Here is an 18793-nt window from a genome sequence, read left to right as displayed (position 1 = left end):
GAGTGGCGGAAGCGGTGGGAGAAGGTGTGCTGGGCCATGTATTCTCACTCTCGGGTCCGGCGCACCTACAACCAGGCCACCCACCGTTGGACGGATCTCCTGGACCGGGAACGCGACTTGCTCGACCTGCATGGCATCGAGATTCCCGGGCTTGGTGAGTAGTAGTAGCTATTTCATCACTACTCTGTTTTCTCCTGCTCTGTGTGTTATTATATTGTAAATTTTTGTTTTTTACCAAGAGCAATAATGCTGCCGATTACATTGTAGATAAATTATATTTCAAAATCTTCTGTGCATTTCAGGTGCACTGCTCTCCTTCTCAGTAGCGTTGCTACTATGCTTAATTGTTTTCGATTTTGTGTTCAATTCATTGGCCTGAGAAATTATGTAGAAGTGTAGTTTACAGAACTGCGTAGTGCTAGACACTAAGGGGCAGATTTGCAATTACCGGCGCATCCCTGCAAAGTAGCAGGGATGCGCCAGTAATTGTGCGCCATGCCGCCACCATCCATGGTGCGCCGTATTTACAATGCGGCGCACCATGGGCCCAAAACGGCACCGAAGTGTTACACATCTGTGCCGTAAAGGCGGCGCATTGCTGGAGTTGCGTCGCAACGATGGTGCAGCTCCAGCAAAGCTCAGGGGTGCCCTATCTCCCCAATGCTGCGTCAAGCCGTACGTCTGCTTCAAGCAGGCGCAGGGTTTGAGTGACGCATCATTGTCCTAAAAGTGACTGATTGAAATCTTGTAGATTTCCCTCAGCCACTTTTAGGATGCGTTCGAGCGCAGGAACGCCCTCCCTTGCGCCTTGCTTTACAACGTGATGCATCTCCCATATGCGTCACGTTGTTAATATACGCCGCACCATGGCGCCTCTTTTGTTCTGCCGCTGCGTCACAAAAGTCATGCAACAACGGAGCAAAAGAGCCGCAAGGGGCTTGTAAATCTGCCCCTACAGGCTCAAGTCCAGTCCTTCCTTTGTACACCTGGCAATAAGAATAAATAGTGGTGGTGGATTGATAGTTTGAGTATTTTAATGACTGGTTAATGTAATAGGAAACTTTTTAGTGTTGTCACTGATCTGCAATCACAATGGTGTTTGTCTGTCACTTCGCGTGCTGCGGACTGCTGCCTGCCAGTCCTAGGCGACCCTTTTTAGTAGTTTGTTTAGTGAGTTACATAACTTTCCAAGTCGACGGTCCGCAAATCAAGCAGTACTAATATCGTAGTAGATTACATGAGATAGGTCAATATATCCTGTGGAATAGTTGTCTATTTGCTATTTCGCCAAAATATTTTGTTATTGTTCTTTTGCAATGTTTCATTTGGTTGACAACAATCATCCATGTTTTCAGGTCTTTCTTTCTTTCATGTTGTACATCAGCTCCCCCCAGGGGCAAGAGGACAGAGGAGGAGGGGGTATCGGCTGCTGCTGCTGTACAAGGCCAGGATCGGTCAGGCGATGGCTGCTTTGCTGGCCCCGGTAAGTTTTAATTTTATTATAGAGTACCTATTTTTTCCTAGCGTTCCTCATTCGATTTTTTCTAAATCATCTTTGATCTTCTTGTAGACTGTATCTAAATTCTTATCCTGCCTCTACTATGACTCCCTGTGGTATTACTAGATTATTCTTATTAGTCTGTCTGTGTAGCTAACTAAGATTGCACATTTGGCAAAAGGTGTTAAATGAAACTCCCATTCTAGTCAGCAATAGCTCTATGCACTGAGTGCAGTCCTCTGAGATTGTCCATAATGTCTTTTCAAGTCTTCTAAATGTTTATGCTTTGACAATTACCAACAATAAAATGTGAATGACCACCAAGAAAGAATAAGATACTACTTTACTTTTGGTTTGGATAGGAGGACAATCCATACTACTACTGTTGCAGGTTCAAATCTGCACAAACAGAACTATGGACACTAAATAGTGCATTGTTTATCAATTATAATAGGCGCAGGAAGACTTTCCACATACCTCAGTGATATCAGACTTTGAAGAACCCCCAATCTCCTTACTGACTAGATAGTGTGGCAGAGTCATTTAGCTCCCGAATTCATCAATGATTGATCCCCAATGATGATTATCCAACGCAGGACAAGAGTACGGAGTCAGAGTCCAGAAGTGTCAGAGGCACGGACTCATGCTTGCAAATTGCAAAACCTTTTGCTCATTCACTCTAGACCAAAAACCACAGAGTCTATTTAAGTTTTAAAGCATTATTAAAAGTAAACACATTTATTAAAATCAAGCGTGTCATAAAACATAAACGGTTGATTAAAAATGGAAAAGTGCTTAGTGATTTATTTCACACATTTATTGTGGGCGAGCCGAGCCCTCACCTGGTTTGAACTTTAATTTTTCTTTTTGGTGCTGAATCGTTGGTCACTCCGTCCTAGTGATGATGATTTGTTCTTAGAAGTGAAGCTTCTGTCTGTTATGAGAAAAATGGTGCGTGTTAAAAAGCAAGCATTCATCAGTTGTGCCAAAAAGTGCAGCAAGACAACACCCTTCCCTGGAAAAAGGGACATTTTTACTTTAGAGTAGACAGTCACAAATTATTAGATTGGTTTCTGTATTCACATTTCTTCATTCCTAGACAAAATACTAGTGAGTGGTGTATGTCTATGACATCTAACATTCTTAAATGTACTTTGTAGGTGGAACATCTGGTGCCGGGCCCAGCGCGGAGGTGGAGGAGGACACTTCTGGGGAGGAGGCGGTGCAAGTGCCGGAGGAAACTGCTGTGCGGGTTGCCACGGTAGTGGCGGGCAGTGGTAAGCTCTTATATTCCTTACTTATTGAGATTGAAGACTGCAGAGTGTACTCTCTGCACGGGTGTAGTATATATGTTCTACAGTTAAGTTACTATACTGTTAAGCAGACTTTCAAATTTAGAACAAAGTTTTTATCAACCAGGTAGTAGCCTCCTCTAAATTTACTTCAACTCAGCGGTGAATTTTTTTTCGAGAATCCAAATCAGATCTCAGATGAACTTGATGGATGGGATGAACGAAAAGCGAAGAAGGGTGTAAGTAAGTGTGGAAGGACGAGCAAGTTAAAAGTAATGATGACTGACAAAGAAGAATGATACGTGTTTGATTGGTGCCCAAGGTGGCTGGGAAGGAATATGATGCATGGCTGGGTGAAGGATGAAGCAAGGATGGGTGGAAGGAGAACAGCCAGGGTGGGTGAAGCAGAAACTGTATGTGTGCGCAATATATGCTTTGGTTGAAATTCAAATGCAGGTCAAGCACGGATGTATGGCTTGTGGTTTCCCAAATAAAATGAAAAGGTTGTTTTCCCGTGAGAAAACGTAAGGTTTGTCCAGATGAGAGACATGAAGAAGAATGATTGACGTATAGTTTGAATGGATGGATGCCTGGATCATGGGACTATCTGACTCTTAGATAGCATATGTGTATCTAGAGAGAGTAGACGGTCACTGGATGAACTATGTGTTACTTTGAAGAGCATGTAACACCGCACCCGCACGTCCGTCCCAGTGTAGGAAAGGCAAGGAAAAGAAGTTGTAAATTTTGTTCGAATACTACCATGAATAGTAGCAGTAGTTTGTATTGCAAGTACAGCATATACCCGGCTATTACGATGGCCACTCACTACCTCTGTTAATAAATTTAGTAGAACTCGGTCATTCATGTGTGGATGTATCACTGTTCACTCAATAAAAAGCAAAGCACCTAAAGTCATCCCATATGTAAGCAAATACATACCATGTGCAGTGATAGATAATCAGATTATTTATCTTCTTCATTTTCCTTTTCTAGTATTCATTGGCACTGTAGGGTGAAAGTTAAATAATTAAGCAGTAGCCCTTGTAACAGAGTATTCTCGGTGCCTCCCGTAATAGAAAAGTAAGAGCATCACCACCTACATGTACTGGAATGGTACAGTAACGCAAGTCTGTCTCACTCATCATGGCGGGCGTCTGTTTTTGTCGGGTGCAAGTTGACTGCGCTGGCATTATGCCGGCTTGCAGAAGTTAACGTACCAATTTTGGTAAACAAGAGAGAAGAAGAAGAATAAGACTGGTGTACTGTCATAGTCAACTCTAATGGAGTGAGTCCATAGTGCTCGTAGAATTGATTCCTTAAACCCCCACTAATGTTAGAGCAAGGAAAAAGAAGTGGGAGGTTAGATAGATACTGGCCACAATAGTTATGTACTGCGCTTGCAAGTTGCTAGTTCTACTGTGATACAACTTTCTGCTGAATCATTTTGTGTTAATCTTAAAGAGCATTGGTTACAGACTATGTCTTTCTTTCTTCATATAGATGCTCCTTCCAAACCAACACGGAAGTAGCTGGCTAAAAGGGCCCGGCAACGGAGGCTGGAGGCAACTGTCGCCGAATATCGGCGGTTGGTGGCCCAGGAGGAGGGGGACACGCAGTCTACCACAACATCTACCGGGACAGCTGCATCCTCCTCTGTGCTCCCAGGGTCAGCCAGTCAGCGCAGCAGGTCTCCAGCGGTACGGAGCCGAGGTACCGCAGCCACCCGCCACCGCCGAGCAGCAAACATATCAGCTGCCCCCCACAGCAGTACCAAAAGAAGGTTGCACCGCCTTTCACTTAGGGTGTCCTACCTCGAGCAGGAGCTGTTAAACACCAAAACCCTGCTCAAGACCCTCCGCAAGGAGTATGCCGACCTGGCCCGAAAAGTGAACAGCAGCCAGCAGTAGGAGGAGACTGTCCCTTGCCCCTTTTTTAAAGACTTCTGGGGGTGGGAATTGGGAGTTGGGTTTTTTGGGCTTTTCACAGACATTCGTTGGGGTTAGGGATGGGGGTGGGTTGGGTCTTGTGGGAGATTATTTATGTTAGGGATATAAATATACTTTAAACTTTATCATAGCATGCGTGTGTTTTACTGCTTTTAAGGCTGGTGGGTGGGGGTTTAACAGTACGTTTGATTTCCTGAAACGTAAGTGGCATCTTGATTCAAGTTGTGTAAGTAATTACTTATTGCCCAAATGTTTTCAAAACAAAGTGCCTCTCACAGAGTAAGTGAATTCAATAGTCCTAGGACTTTACTAGTACTACCGTCAGTCTCTCGTCTCTCCTAATACTCCATTATACTACCTCCCCCCAAAAGCTTATCTTACCTGTAATTTGTGTTTGGAAATAGGGCTAGGCACAGGGCTGGCTGCACGGGAAATGGCGATTAAGGTTGGCAATCCTGGGCGGATGAAATGTCATCATTGCGGTGGTACTAGTGATGTTACACAGTGGCAGTTGCAGCATATGAAAAAAAAGAAAATGAAACCTTGTTTGTCCTTACCGTAGCATTAGAACGGTACGATAGAGAATATAGCAGGTGACAGTACACTAGAACAGTGCCACAATGTAGCCTAACAAATGGTAAAGTATGGAAAGTATAACTAGTACTTCCGTTGAATTTCTTTGACATTGGCTACTACTACAAGAAATAGTACAGAAGGCGAAGGACACAGCAGCGTAATAATTTGCCACATCTAGGAGGAGGATGTTCTTGATGACCAATCAAGTTGATGGCGCACATGAAAATCTGCTTTCATTTGCCAATAGTGACTCTGTGTCAAGCTGAGTAAGAATATATCCTCGGATTCCTTCACCAGCCTGTTGCTATTACCTTATCTTCCCCAGCAAGTGTGTGGAATTATTGCTGTCATTTAGTCACACATCAATCAAAACCACACAGCCCGGGGGAAGAGGGTTAGGGTTTGGAAAATGGATGGGAATGGGGGCTTTTGGGAAAGTTTTGTTGAGAGAAGAAAAAAAAAGCACAGCATGGACAAACAATAATTGAAGATAAATAAATCTTTGGGTACAAAGCTAACCATAAATCTTTTAAGTGACATAAAGGAAGTGCATGCACTACTGCATGCATGGTTACTGAAAAGTAAGTAGTACTTTCGACAACCGTGAATGAAAGAATGCGACAGTACAGGGCTGCAGTAATATTTATGTGTTTTCACTTGCCTATCTCTGCACTCAGAGAAACACTTTGTACATTAAATTAGGTTTGAAAAATAGCAGAAGTAAAACCTATACAATGGCTGTAGGGATGAATTTAGAAGCAGAGATCAAAGAAATGCAGAGTGACACTCATAGAAGTTCACAGCAATAACATTACTTAAAAGATAATTAGAAAAGAACGGATACTGTATCTGTATGTTGTTGTAGTTGTCCTGTTGAATTTGGTAAGTTCCATGCATCCCACCATTCCTTTTCTTGCGGGACTCCTCCATTCCATCTGACGCTCCGTCCATCAATGTTTGTGACCAGAAGACACCCTGTCCACTGCCTGCCTGGCGGATGCCGAATTGCGGCTCGCTAATGTGAAGCCTGACTTCATCCTTTTTTTCCCATTGCACAGGCTGAAACCCGGCCTGTAATTATTGATGGAAAAACAGGAAGTGATATTAGAACACTGACAAATAAATATAAGGTATGTACGCTGTGTAGTGCAAAAAGTCACACTTTGAGTTTCCTAATAGACAGTACAATATTTTTGAAAGTGCGTACTCTGTCTGAGTCTCCTTTTGAAGGATAAATAAGTATGGGTGAATTAATTTAGAACAAAATTAGACCTTCCCAGCAGTGCTCCCAGACCCTTACTAAACCCAGTCGCAAAAATGTAGAAGACCCCCAATCAGATCTCCAGAAACGAGGCCTAGTAGTAAATGGTGACAAAACGTACTTTGAAAGTAAAGTAGGCCCAAATCCCCCCTTACCCACCATGGATTGCATTCAAACCACTTGCAAGCAAGCAAAAGTATTCATACCCAGCATTGCTCCAAGACTCGCAAACCCCCCTACAAACACCAGGAACGACCACAAACAGCCCCCCGAAAACAGTAGAGCGAGCGAAATCTCAGAAAATGCAAAAACTTTTTCCCCAGGGATTGTCTCCAAAACACTTTCTTTCGGTTATTAGACCTTCCCAACAATGGCCCCAGAACTGTCAACCCGGGCGAAAACAAGTTTAACACCCCCAACAAGCCAAAAGGCAAAACCCGGGAAAAGCCACACTTAGAAAACTTTGGGCCTACCTGGAATTCAGTCCAAATGCACTCTGCAGCTAGGCCCCAACTCCCCTTTTCCACCATGGATTTCCTGTAAAACAAATGCAATCAACATTAGACTGTGCCAGCAGTGCTCCCAGACCCCAAAATCCACCCACAAAAACCTGGAAGCCCCCCAAACAGCACCCCAAAGACAGGCAAGTGAGCAAAAATGCAAAAACTTTTTTACCATGGATTTGGTCCAAAACACTTGATTCCGATATTAGACCTCCCAAGCTATGCCCCCAGACCCCTGCAGCCACCCGCAAAAAAGCAGAACAACCCCAAACAGGCAAAAAGCAACAAGCATTTACAATGCAATGGTCTCGGAATTATTAAAGGTAGAGCTATTGGCATTGCTCATTACATTTTTTTTTCAAATCATAAATAAATAGCATTGTCATTTACATTGCCAATAGCTTAATCGGGAAATAAATAGCATTGTCATTTACAATGCCAATAGCTTAATCGCTCGCATATGCATGCCCTATTACATTTACACCCACATAGAGCCACACACACACACACATACAGAGCCACCCACACAGAGTCATTCACATAGAGCCACCCACACACACAGAGCCACCTACACAGAGTCACCCTCACACAGAGCCACCCACACATAGAGCCACCTACAAAAAAAGCTATCCAGACAGAGCCACCCACACATTGCGCCACCTACTAAAAAAGCTATCCACACAGAGCCACATACATACAGAGCCACACACACATACAGAGCCACACACACAGAGCCACACACTCACACAGAGCCACACACACAGAGCCACACACACACACACAGAGGCACACACACAGCCACACACACACAGAGCCACACACACACACAGACAGAGCCACACACACACACACACACAGACAGAGCCACACACAGACAGAGCCACACACAGACAAAGCCACACACAGACAGAGCCACCAACACACACACAGAGCCACACACACACACACACAGAGCCACACACACACACAGAGCCACACACACACTCAGAGCCACACACACACTCAGAGCCACACACACACACAGAGCCACACACATTTTTGTCCCTTTTGATGCTAACAAATTTTACAAGTTTGCCCATGTTTTTAAAGAAATGTTAACCTTATGTATTCTTTTATGATACACTTTGTGTGAATCGACTAAAGATAATTGAATTGAATTGACATGCTGAACGGTATCGGGTTTCGCGTATCACAAAAGGGAAACACCTCCGTGGAGCTTTACGGGACATCTGTCACAGGGCGAACTCTAGAGTTCAGAGGACGGACGCGCTTTCACAGGGCCAGCTGCCGATAGGCGCCTTCGAGAGAGTCACATAAGCCCCGCCTTTTTCAGACTGGGGGCGTGTTTTTTACGTTTGAGTGACGAATGACGTCACCGATAGAAAGAACCTAAAAAACATGCACCGAATTCTGGAAAAGACGGGGCTTAAAGGGAGTGACCCCCCTCTCCTCCAATGTCTGACCTCCGTTAAGTGTACTTAATGTTTCTAGGGAAAGATTATTTATTATTTGTCAAACGTTTCCAGTTTGCTCAGAAGAATTCTTGCACATCGTAAATCTTCACCTGCACAAAGCGCCCCCTTTGACTTGCATATTAACCTCTAAACAATGTCCGGGTGCATGCTAATGGTAGACTTGTTTCTCAAGACCATAGCAGATCATAGCATACTACAGGGTCTATGGATGGCTGTCGGCCTGCTTCAAGATGCAGATTTGTAAATCAGTGAAAACAAATCTGTCCTCCAAACCAGTTTGTCGTTCAGTGCTCAGATGGTATTGCGAGAAACACAGACCTCAAACGTGTTTCCTTTAGAGGAGACACTGTCATAAATTTAGAGCAAGTGTCAGTTCCTGGGGGAAACTGTGAACAGTAGGACACATCTTTTCTACTCAAGGATCTATGGTTTTGTGCATCTTCATGAATGTCAAACTTCATATGTAACCTTTTGGAAAGCTTCTGGAAGACCGGTGTTCTCAGATGTCGAGGAATTGGGACAAACAAATCTTGATGAACAAACCATATGTTCACTTTGTAGTGTGATGATGCAAGAAGAACATGTTGCTCCAAGAAGAACATGTTGCTCCAAGACGTCCCCTTTCAGAACGCTCTTAGGCCATTGTAACAGATGTGTCAAAGTGGGGATGGGGAGCCTAGAGTGGAAAACTAAACCTTGAGCTGAGGTGTCATACCATTGTGATGTAACTTAGGACGCTAATGTCTTATGTGCTAACATTTACTTCCAAATCCACTTTTCTGCACACCATACACAATGCAAACTTCAATGCATTACCTCAACATTCTTCAAGTGAGAAACTGATCTCCAGCCCTTCCAATGAGGCCATATGACATTTTGGCATAGCAGCCTCAGGGCAGTCCATCTCACAGATCTGTAGAACGCAAAGGAAACCTAGTTCAGCTATCACCATGTGGAAGAACATCTGTGGGTGCTAAATGATGAAGTTATTTTCAAGATTATCAAAATATTGGGAACTCCTGCCATCAATTTATTTGTTATGAAACAAAACGCAGGCCTTTACCGACGCCCCAAGTCAGAAAAAGTACAGCTCCGGTTTGCTGATTTGGCCCTAATTATACCGAAGCGCTCCATCACTGTGAGGTGGGAAACATCCTTTACGACGCAACTTTTACAATGCAGTGCCTTTACAACGCAGTATTTACAACAACAACCATTACAACGCATTGCGCTGGGGGGCGCTCTAGGATAGGGAATAAGTTTAATTTACTATCCAACACCTTCCCTAGTGTCCACGGAGACAGGAGTTGGAATAAATTAAACTATTCACTATCCAGCACCCCAAAGCACTATGCGTTGTAAAGGTTTTCGTTGTAAATACCGCGTTGTAAAGGCATGCGTGGTAAAAGTATGCGTTGTAACGTCATACATCCCCGTGAGGTGGAAGTCAGCCCTCCCCCCAACATTACACTCATGGCACATGGAGGCAGTCTGATGGTGCAATGCAGAAAGTGCAACCATTAGGAGAGAAGAATATAGGGGCCTATGGAAAACACAGATCTCGATAGAATGGGATCAAATGCTTGAAGCCCTTAAGGCAACCGAGCCCCCTTTTCCACAATACAAATAAAACACGAGTCCCCCTTTCCCTGACAAAAAGCCATGACCGGCCAACCACCGAGCTCGGAATAAGCTAAAGGATAACGAGGTGAGCCAAATAAAAGGCAGGGGGTGGGTTCCATAGGAAGGTTCTTTCGAATTTTAATGTTTACATACGGTCATTGGATGACAATTAACCTCCGATAAATCCTCAATTGCATGTAGACGTTATAATATTGATGTCTTGCATAGCTAAATGCCTAAATCTTGAATTAATCTAATTTGAACGTAGAATTTTCTACGTATTCAATAGTTCTAGCTCCGCCTATGCATCCATCATTTTCATGCCCACACTTTATGCGGCACTCTGTAAAATCAATAAAGTATGTATTTAACAAAAATTGAAACGGCACGCATTCACTTTCCTGGAGGCTTCTTGCATCTGGAGTGGTTGTTTGATAGATTGTTAGAGACATTCTTTTGACTTTTCCTTCGATTTCTGTGCCGCCCAAAATGGTTGTCAAACTCAGACAATGCAAGACAGTGATTAACATTACACAGGAGTGTTTGCAGCACTCGTGAAATAAGTATATTTAGCTGCAATTACCATATGCTGAAAATGTTTCCCATTAGCAACTTTTTCACCATTGCAGTGATTTAAAACGTTTCTGCCCTGCTTGTGAGTTAAAATGCTTCCTAAATGTAATGATCTTCCTTTTTGAAGAAATAGTCAAAATGAATCTCTAGAGATTGTTTATTGCAGTTGGCCAGAGTGGAGAGTTCGCTTCCAGCTGTGTGTGCACAGAAGAACATTGTACCGTGTTCCATCATGATAAGGGCCGTTACTGTCTGCTCAAAGTAATTCTATATTTTCACCTGACTTCAAACAGTTTTGCACTAGCTTCGCCCCCTGATCTTTAGACACCGTGCTAATTAGTCACTGCCAAAGACACGTGAGAAGGAATGACTCAGCAATTCAGTCCTACATTAGTCAGCGCAGGCATGTTATACCCTAAATACAATCGCCACCTGGGAACAGTGGGAGGAATGATTGCCTGTTCTCCTTCACCGAGACTGCAATTACCAGAATGCACTGGGGTAGCCGGTCGCACAGTTGGCACGAAGGGGACATAGATGAGAACAACAACAGAGCTTGACAAATGCCAACAGCCTACAGTGCCTTTCCTGGCGGCATATCATGCCCCCGTCAGTGATGTGGCACGAGGAAGTATGCAAAAAAAATGAAAGGGCACGCATTCACTTTCCTGGAGGCTTCTTCCATCTGGAGTGGTTGTTGGATAGATTGTTAGAGATATTCTCTTGACTTTTCCTTCGATTTCTGTGCCGCCCAAAATGGTTGCCAAACTCAGACAATGCAAAACAACGATTAACTTTACACAGGACTCTTTGCTGCACTCGTGAAATAAGTATATTTAGCTGTAATTACCATATGCTAAAAATGTTCCCAATTAGCAATTGCCCTGTCACAGCAGGCAGGCTCGCTCGGCTCAAAGGCAGCCCACTGCAAGTTTTCTTTCCTAGTTTGCACTCTCCCCCGGACCCCGCTTTTATAATATCCATTTACCGGATCTGGGATTGATCCGGTGCAGCGTCCAAAACAACACTGCGGCTGCCGCACCGGGGCTCTGTCTGTGCAGGGGACACCTTTCCGCAGTCGGGCATTAATGGGGGCTAGGAACCACTGCACGCGGCAGGGCTACCGGCTGGGCTGCAGCATCGGAGGAGCAGAGAGGGTGGGGGCTCCAGTGTCAGAAGACACGCAGGGGCATGTAATGGCATCATCAGAGCCAAAGGAAAAGCATTACTTTAGGGCAACACGGGAGCAAAAGAATAACAAACAAATAAAACACGGCAGGGAAGGAATGCGTGCCAATAAATATTTTTTGCTGCAAGTTCGTTTAATTACGAGGGCATAGCGGGACTTCACCAATATAGCAGAACATTCGTCAGGCGCTAAATTTTTGGAAGATCTGATTGCGCTATTTGTAAATAAATAACACAAAGGGGACCTAATCCACATTCGGGAAACTATTCCCGCTCGCCCTGTGACTAGGGAGTTTTCCGGCAGCCTCCATGAGTTTGGTTAGCCTGCACGTCAAGCCACACAGCCTGCTTCTGTGTTGTGGAGGTCAAAAATAGATGAGAGGTGGACCGGGGCTCGGTGAAAAGCAGGCGGACTTAAGGGAGAGGTGCAGTGCTTATTTTCATACTTTACTCGGTCTGTGCAGGGGACACCTTTCTGCGGTCGGGCATTATTGGGGGCTAGGGACCACTGCACGCGGCGGGGCCACCGGCTGGGCTGCAGCAGAGCAGCCTACCTCAACCTTACCAGCAGCAAAATGGCGGCCTAAAGCTTGCAACATTTTTTGGATTCGGGGCGTGTTTTGCTGTCCTGAGTGACGGACGACGTCACGAGCTAAAGAACAGCAAAACTTACGCCCCAAATCCGAAAGAGACGGGGCTTGTTTGGAGTGACTCCCTTCTCTTAAAATCGCTGGCCTCCGTTTAGGAAGCCAGCCAATGGAAGTGAACGGAGCAGAGAGGCGGGTTTAAACTGCCCTACTCCAAAACATAAGATCTCTGGACCGGAAGCTGCGCAACCCTCGACCTAATAATGGGACTACCTTCAATTCTGTCCAAATACGCTGTGCAGCTAGGCCCTAACTCCCCTTTTCCACCATGGATTTCCCGAAAAACAAATGCAATCAACATTAGACTGTGCCAGCAGTGCTCCCAGACCCCAAAACCCACCCACAAAAACCTGGATGCCACCAAACAGCACCCCAAAGACAGGCAAGTGAGCAAAATCTTTTTCACCATGGATTTGGTCCAAAACACTTGATTCCGATACTAGATCTTCCGGGCTATGCCCCCAGGCCCCTGCAGCCACCCGCAAGAAAGCAGAACACCCCCAAACAGGCAAAAAGCAAAAATGAGCCTACCTTCAATTCAGTCCAAATACGCTGTGCAGCTAGGCCCTAACTCCCCTTTTCCACCATGGATTTCCTGAAAAACAAATGCAATCAACATTAGACTGTGCCAGCAGTGCTCCCAGACCCCAAAACCCACCCCCAACAACCTAAAAGCCCCCCAAACAGCACCCCAAAGACAGGCAAGTGATCAAAACGCAAAAACTTTTTCTGCTCTGATTTTCTACAAACCACTTTTATCCGGTATTAGACCTTCACAGCAATGCCCCAGACCCATCAACTCACCCGCAAAGAAGTAGAGCACCCCCACAAGTGCAGAGTCTTTCTTCATTGGGCGTACTCCAGCCATCTGCTTTGAGGGAAATAGGAGTCTGGAGGAGGAGGATAGAGGAGCATGTTCTTGTGAACTTGTGAACCTGAGGAATGCAGACTGCGGCACCTTCAAATCAATAAGCAAATACGTGAAGACAGTTCTGCTGATGGGCTTGTTTTTGTGATTAGATGATTAAACTTCTTTTTATATAGATTTTGCAAAACAAAGAAAGGCAGACACACAGGAATAAAAGTTAATAAGGATGAAAAAGAAAGTTAGTGATTCCTTGACTCATTTTCAGGGCTCAGTGTCAGGGAAGAAGAGCTCGTCCTCAAATTCTGCGAATTCAAATGGGAGTAGGTCAGTTAACAGAGAAGAACTTCCCTCCTCTAAGTTGGTGTCCTCCTCGTCTTCTTCCTGCATGCATTCTCGTATTTTGTAATCTGGTGGTATGAGGTGCTGATTCATCTTGATCATTGTTAACCTCTCCACATTTTCGGGCGAGAGGCGGGTTCTTTTGGAAGTTACAATGCCACCAGCAGTACTGAAAACACGTTCAGAAGACACGCTTGCGAGTGGGCAAGACAAGTAATTTATAGCCAGGTTGGTGATCTCTGGCCACACATCTATTTTCCCAGGCCAATACGCCAATGGGTCATCATGAACATAGACCTCTGTTGAGTCATTCAGATAGTCCTGCACTATCGACTCAAGGTTCTCCAGGGTTCCTCCACTTTGCTTACTTTTTCTGGGACCTTTTGAGAAGCAAACCCAAGCTGAGTTAGCCAATCCTCTTCTTCACACAATGTTACTGTTGTGTCTGGTGCAGATGATACGGTTGTTGGTGTCGTTAACGGCTGAGAGGGAAAATCACTCACTTCTGCCACAGCCACAGATGCAGAAGTGGATTTTTTTGACGGATGGCCTGCTGATGCTGATGTACTGCCTTTTCCTTCAATTTCCTGCCGTTCTCTTTCAAACCGACTGGCTGACACAGCTAGCCAATGTTTGTACTTTGTAACATCTGCGTCATCAAAAGGAAAGAAGATTCTGCCTGTCACTGCCTTTTTGTACTGTGGATCCAGAATAGTAGCAGAAATGTAATGCTGTTCTATGTGGATCTTTTGAAGACGTTCATCGCAAAGTAGGCATTGTAATAACTTTTCCGCCAACTCAAATGCTTCTTGCTTTCTATCTTTTTGAAACGTAGAAGACACCGCCTTCAGTTGGTGCTCTAGCATGCGCAACAATGGGATAGCTTTTTCCAAATTACAGTCCTCCCTGCTGACTGCACGCGTGAAGACCTCAAAAGGACAAAGCATGTCTGTCAGGCTTTTAACTAGCTGCCATTGCTCTACCTGTATCCTCAGGTCAATCATAGGTGTATCCAGTGTGAAGAAATACTGATTGACTACCGCATACTGCTCATACAGACGCTCAAGCATGTAGCAGGTTGAGTTCCAACCTGTTACCACCTCCTGGATGAGTGCTTTCACTGGCACTTTACGTTCATATTGCAGACACCTCAGCTGCTTCCGGGCCTTAAAATGGTTGAAATGTGTGCACATTCTTCAGGGGGTGGTCAATAACTCTCACACTGGACTTTCTTCACTCAAGAATTTTTTAACAACCAGGTTTATACAGTGCACCAAACACGGCACTCTGAAATAGTTACCCTTAATCATGGCCTTAACTACATTGGCGCCATTTTCCATGGAAACATAACCAATCATGTGTTTTCTTGGGGACAGCCATTGAAAGACCTTTGTGTTAAACTCATGCAAAATGTTTTCTCCTGTATGATTTTTCTCCATGGCAAGCATGGCTAGTGTTGCATGTTTCCGAGCAGCTTAATAAACTTTGTCCGTGTCAACACCTGCGGTTACCTTTGCTTTAACCCCTGAAAAAGAGACCCAGTGTGCAGTGATGCACATGTAAACAACGGCTTGGCGACTGGTCCACATGTCTGTTGTCAGATGCATAGTTGGTTGGTTGATAGCTTTATTTATAGCTTTATTTCGATATTAGTATATCTTAAAAGCGTTTACATAACAAAATTTAAAACAGTACATCGATAAAACAAGAAGACTGGACATTAAAATCATCAGGTAAAAAAAATGACATTTTGATCATAATAAATTAGTTAAAAAGGGATTAAATTGAAATAGACAGTCTTTTTAAGCGAATCAACCAAGCCCATTTTAAAAATTTAGAAACTGCACAAACAATGGGAGGGGCAGTGTCAGTTTGTAAAATCCTTAGAGCCACCAAGCACTCACGAATGCCCAATTCTCTGCAAATTGGTTTGAGCCAACGAGATCTAGGTCGCGCATAGTCCGGGCATTCGAAAAGGAAGTGTGCCACAGTTTCGCGTCTGTCAATACATAAGGCACAGTGGCGTGAAGTCTGCTTAGATGCATTCCATCTAGAGAGGAGATCGGCAAGGGGTAGGGTCCCTAGTCTAAATTTAATGTAAAGGGCCCGATCCATGGGAATGGTGATAGTGTCTAGGTATGGCTCGAAGGCAACAACGTCTTTGATTTCCAGAAAGGCTGCAGTGGATTTGCAGTGTCGCTGGTTGCTGATGAGCCTAGCTGAGACCCATTCCCAATAAAGTTTTTTCAGGGTCTCCTTAGTGGGTGATGAATGTGTAGACCAACAGGAACCCAAGCCCAGGTCCCCAAGCAAATGTTTGATGTCCTTAAGCCATTTAATCTTTTGCCAACCATCTGAATGCATCATCTCTGCCAATCCGTCTGCGTAAGATTTTAGTTCAGGGACCCTCCACAGGCGGGCCCAAAGCAGGAGTGGTCGGAGGCGGGCCTGATCCTTGATTGACTTACAACCTACGTCCAGGAGCACCGGAACTGTCGGTGTGCTTATCGGGATAGCCAGCAAGTCCTTGATAAATTTATTTTCTGCCTTGGTCAGGGGATCCATGTTGCCCAGGCCCCATAACTCTGCTCCATAGAGTGATGTAGATACTGCGCGGGCTTTGTAAATATCTATTATCGGAGCTACACAATGTTTCGATGAGTTGTTGTACTCCTTTAACAGTGCTCCCCCCACCCTTTTGTAGCCCACTGTCAGTTTGTTGATGTGGGGGGTCCAGCTCAGTGCATCGCTCAAACGGATTCCCAGGTAGTCAAATTCTGACACTCTTTCAAGGGCGATTGAGTTCAGGATGGGCGGGCGGCCAAGTTTGCGTGGCGGGTGCATGATTAAATACTTTGTTTTGTCCACATTGATAACAAGTCCTCTTTTTACACAAAAATCCTGGAAGCGGTCTAGAAGCTTTTGTAAACCTTGAGGGGTTTTCGAGATGAGAAGGGTGTCGTCGGCAAACAACAGGGTTGGGATCTTTACGCCACCCAGTGTGGGGGCGTCTGCTGGTTCTTCAAGCAAGTGCTCAACCACCCCATTTACATAGAGAGAAAATAGGGTGGGAGCTAAAACACAGCCCTGCCGAACACCCCTCTCAACAGGGATTTTGTCGGTCTTTTCCCCGTTCAAACCCCACCTGACCTGGGCATAGTTGGCATTGTGGAGTTTGATGAGGAGATTTAGAATGTAAGGGGGCATTCCGAGACCATACAACACCCTCCAGAGTTCCTCCCTAGGAACCAGGTCAAAGGCAGTCTTCAAATCTATAAAGGGCAGGTATAGACTGCCCTTGCCCAGTTCCACCACCTTCCAGTATAATAACAAAAGTCTAAAGACTTGTTTGATTGTTCCTGTGCCTGAGCGGAATCCAGCTTGCATCTCAGACAGTATGTGGTTATCATCCACCCATTGGAGGATCCTTCCCAGGATAGCTTTCCCCGCCAGCTTCTGTGTGGAATCTATGAGGCTTATTGGCCTGTAGTTCCCTGGTAAGTCCCGACTGCCCTTTTTAAAAATCGGGACTACCTCTGCTCCTTTCCAGGACTCTGGTACTGTTCCTCCCTCAATAATGGCATTCAAAAGTGCAGAGATCAACACCCCCCATTCGCCTGGATAGGCTCGAAGGAGATCCCCGGGTAACCCATCCGGGCCAGCAGCTTTTAATGGTATAAGAGTTTTTATCAAGTTCGTAACCTCCCGTGCAGAAAAGTGATCCAAGTCTCTATCCAAAGTATAGGGGGGAAGAATAAAAGGGTCATTTAGTGTTCCTTCTACGGCGGAATAAAGAGCCATAAAGTGATTGAACCACGACTGGGCAGTAATTGTGCACGTCCTCAAGGTGTCATCAGGACGGTTCCTACTGCCCACCAGGTCCCAAAACCCTTTCGCATCTCTCCCTCGACTAGCAGCCAAGAGGTCCTGCCAAAAATTGTCCTCCCACTCCTTCTTGGCATTTTTTTGACAGTGGGAGTATAACCTTCTGGCCTCTCTTGTCCTAGTTTGGGATTTGGATTTGACAGCTTTAACAAGTAATTTCTTCGCTTCCCTACACTTGGAATTAAAGCACACTTGTCTAGCCCTGAGGCAAGGTTTCTTTCTATTAGCACTTCCTCGGACAATAAAAAGATCACTAAGAGCCTGTGTCAGGTTGCAAAACCCGGCAGGCACATCCACCAACCCATCCTCAGAAAAGGCAAGGTTTTCCAGAGCTGTAGCTAATAGCTGTGTTATGGAAGATATCTTTTCCACTGAAAGTGATAACTTAGACCACTTTAGCCATCGGCCACAGTTAGAGACCACTGACATATCTGGGGCGGGGGGACAAGCAGTTCTGCTCCCTAAGTCATCTAGCAATCTATGGTTCAGGGTGAGTGAGAGAAGGTTGTGGTCGCTCTCAACTGAGGGTATAATCACCATGTCCTTTACCAAACTCCAAAGATGGACGTTAAGAAGGAAATAATCGATTCTTGACGTGTGCTCAGGCCTATTGTAAGTATGGGCTCCCTCTTTATCAGAACTAGTCCTGCCATTAAGAGCCCTCAGATCAAACTCCATTGTTAGGGAATTGACCTGGAGCACCACTTCCGTCCATTTTTTAATTGGTCTGAGCTCTAGGGCTGGGATCCCCCATCTATTGTCGTCTTCCTCTTGGTCCTGAGTGACTTCAGGGCCGAGAGGCTCGAAGGTACAATTAAGGTCACCCGCAACCAGGGTACAATTCTTGTATGGAGAGGATCGAAGTGAGGCCTCCAGACAAGCTATGATAGGGGATTCTCTACCCTCTTCCGTACCGCGGGCGTATATGTTGAAGATGTTAACAACAACATGCCCCTTGGCATTTTTAATTGTGATATTAAGAAGATCATGGCAATGAGTGTCATGCTCTTCCACCCTGCAATTAAGTGCGGAGGCTACCCAGACAAGAAGGCCTCCCAAAGGGCGACCCCTGCCTGTCTCGGAATGGACAGCTGGTAAAAAATGGGTAGAGTATCC

This window comes from Lissotriton vulgaris, chromosome 3_1, assembly GCF_964263255.1.
Source record: "Lissotriton vulgaris chromosome 3_1, aLisVul1.2, whole genome shotgun sequence".
Taxonomy (NCBI): Eukaryota; Metazoa; Chordata; class Amphibia; order Caudata; family Salamandridae; genus Lissotriton; species Lissotriton vulgaris.
Note: the sequence above shows the minus strand (reverse complement) of the source record.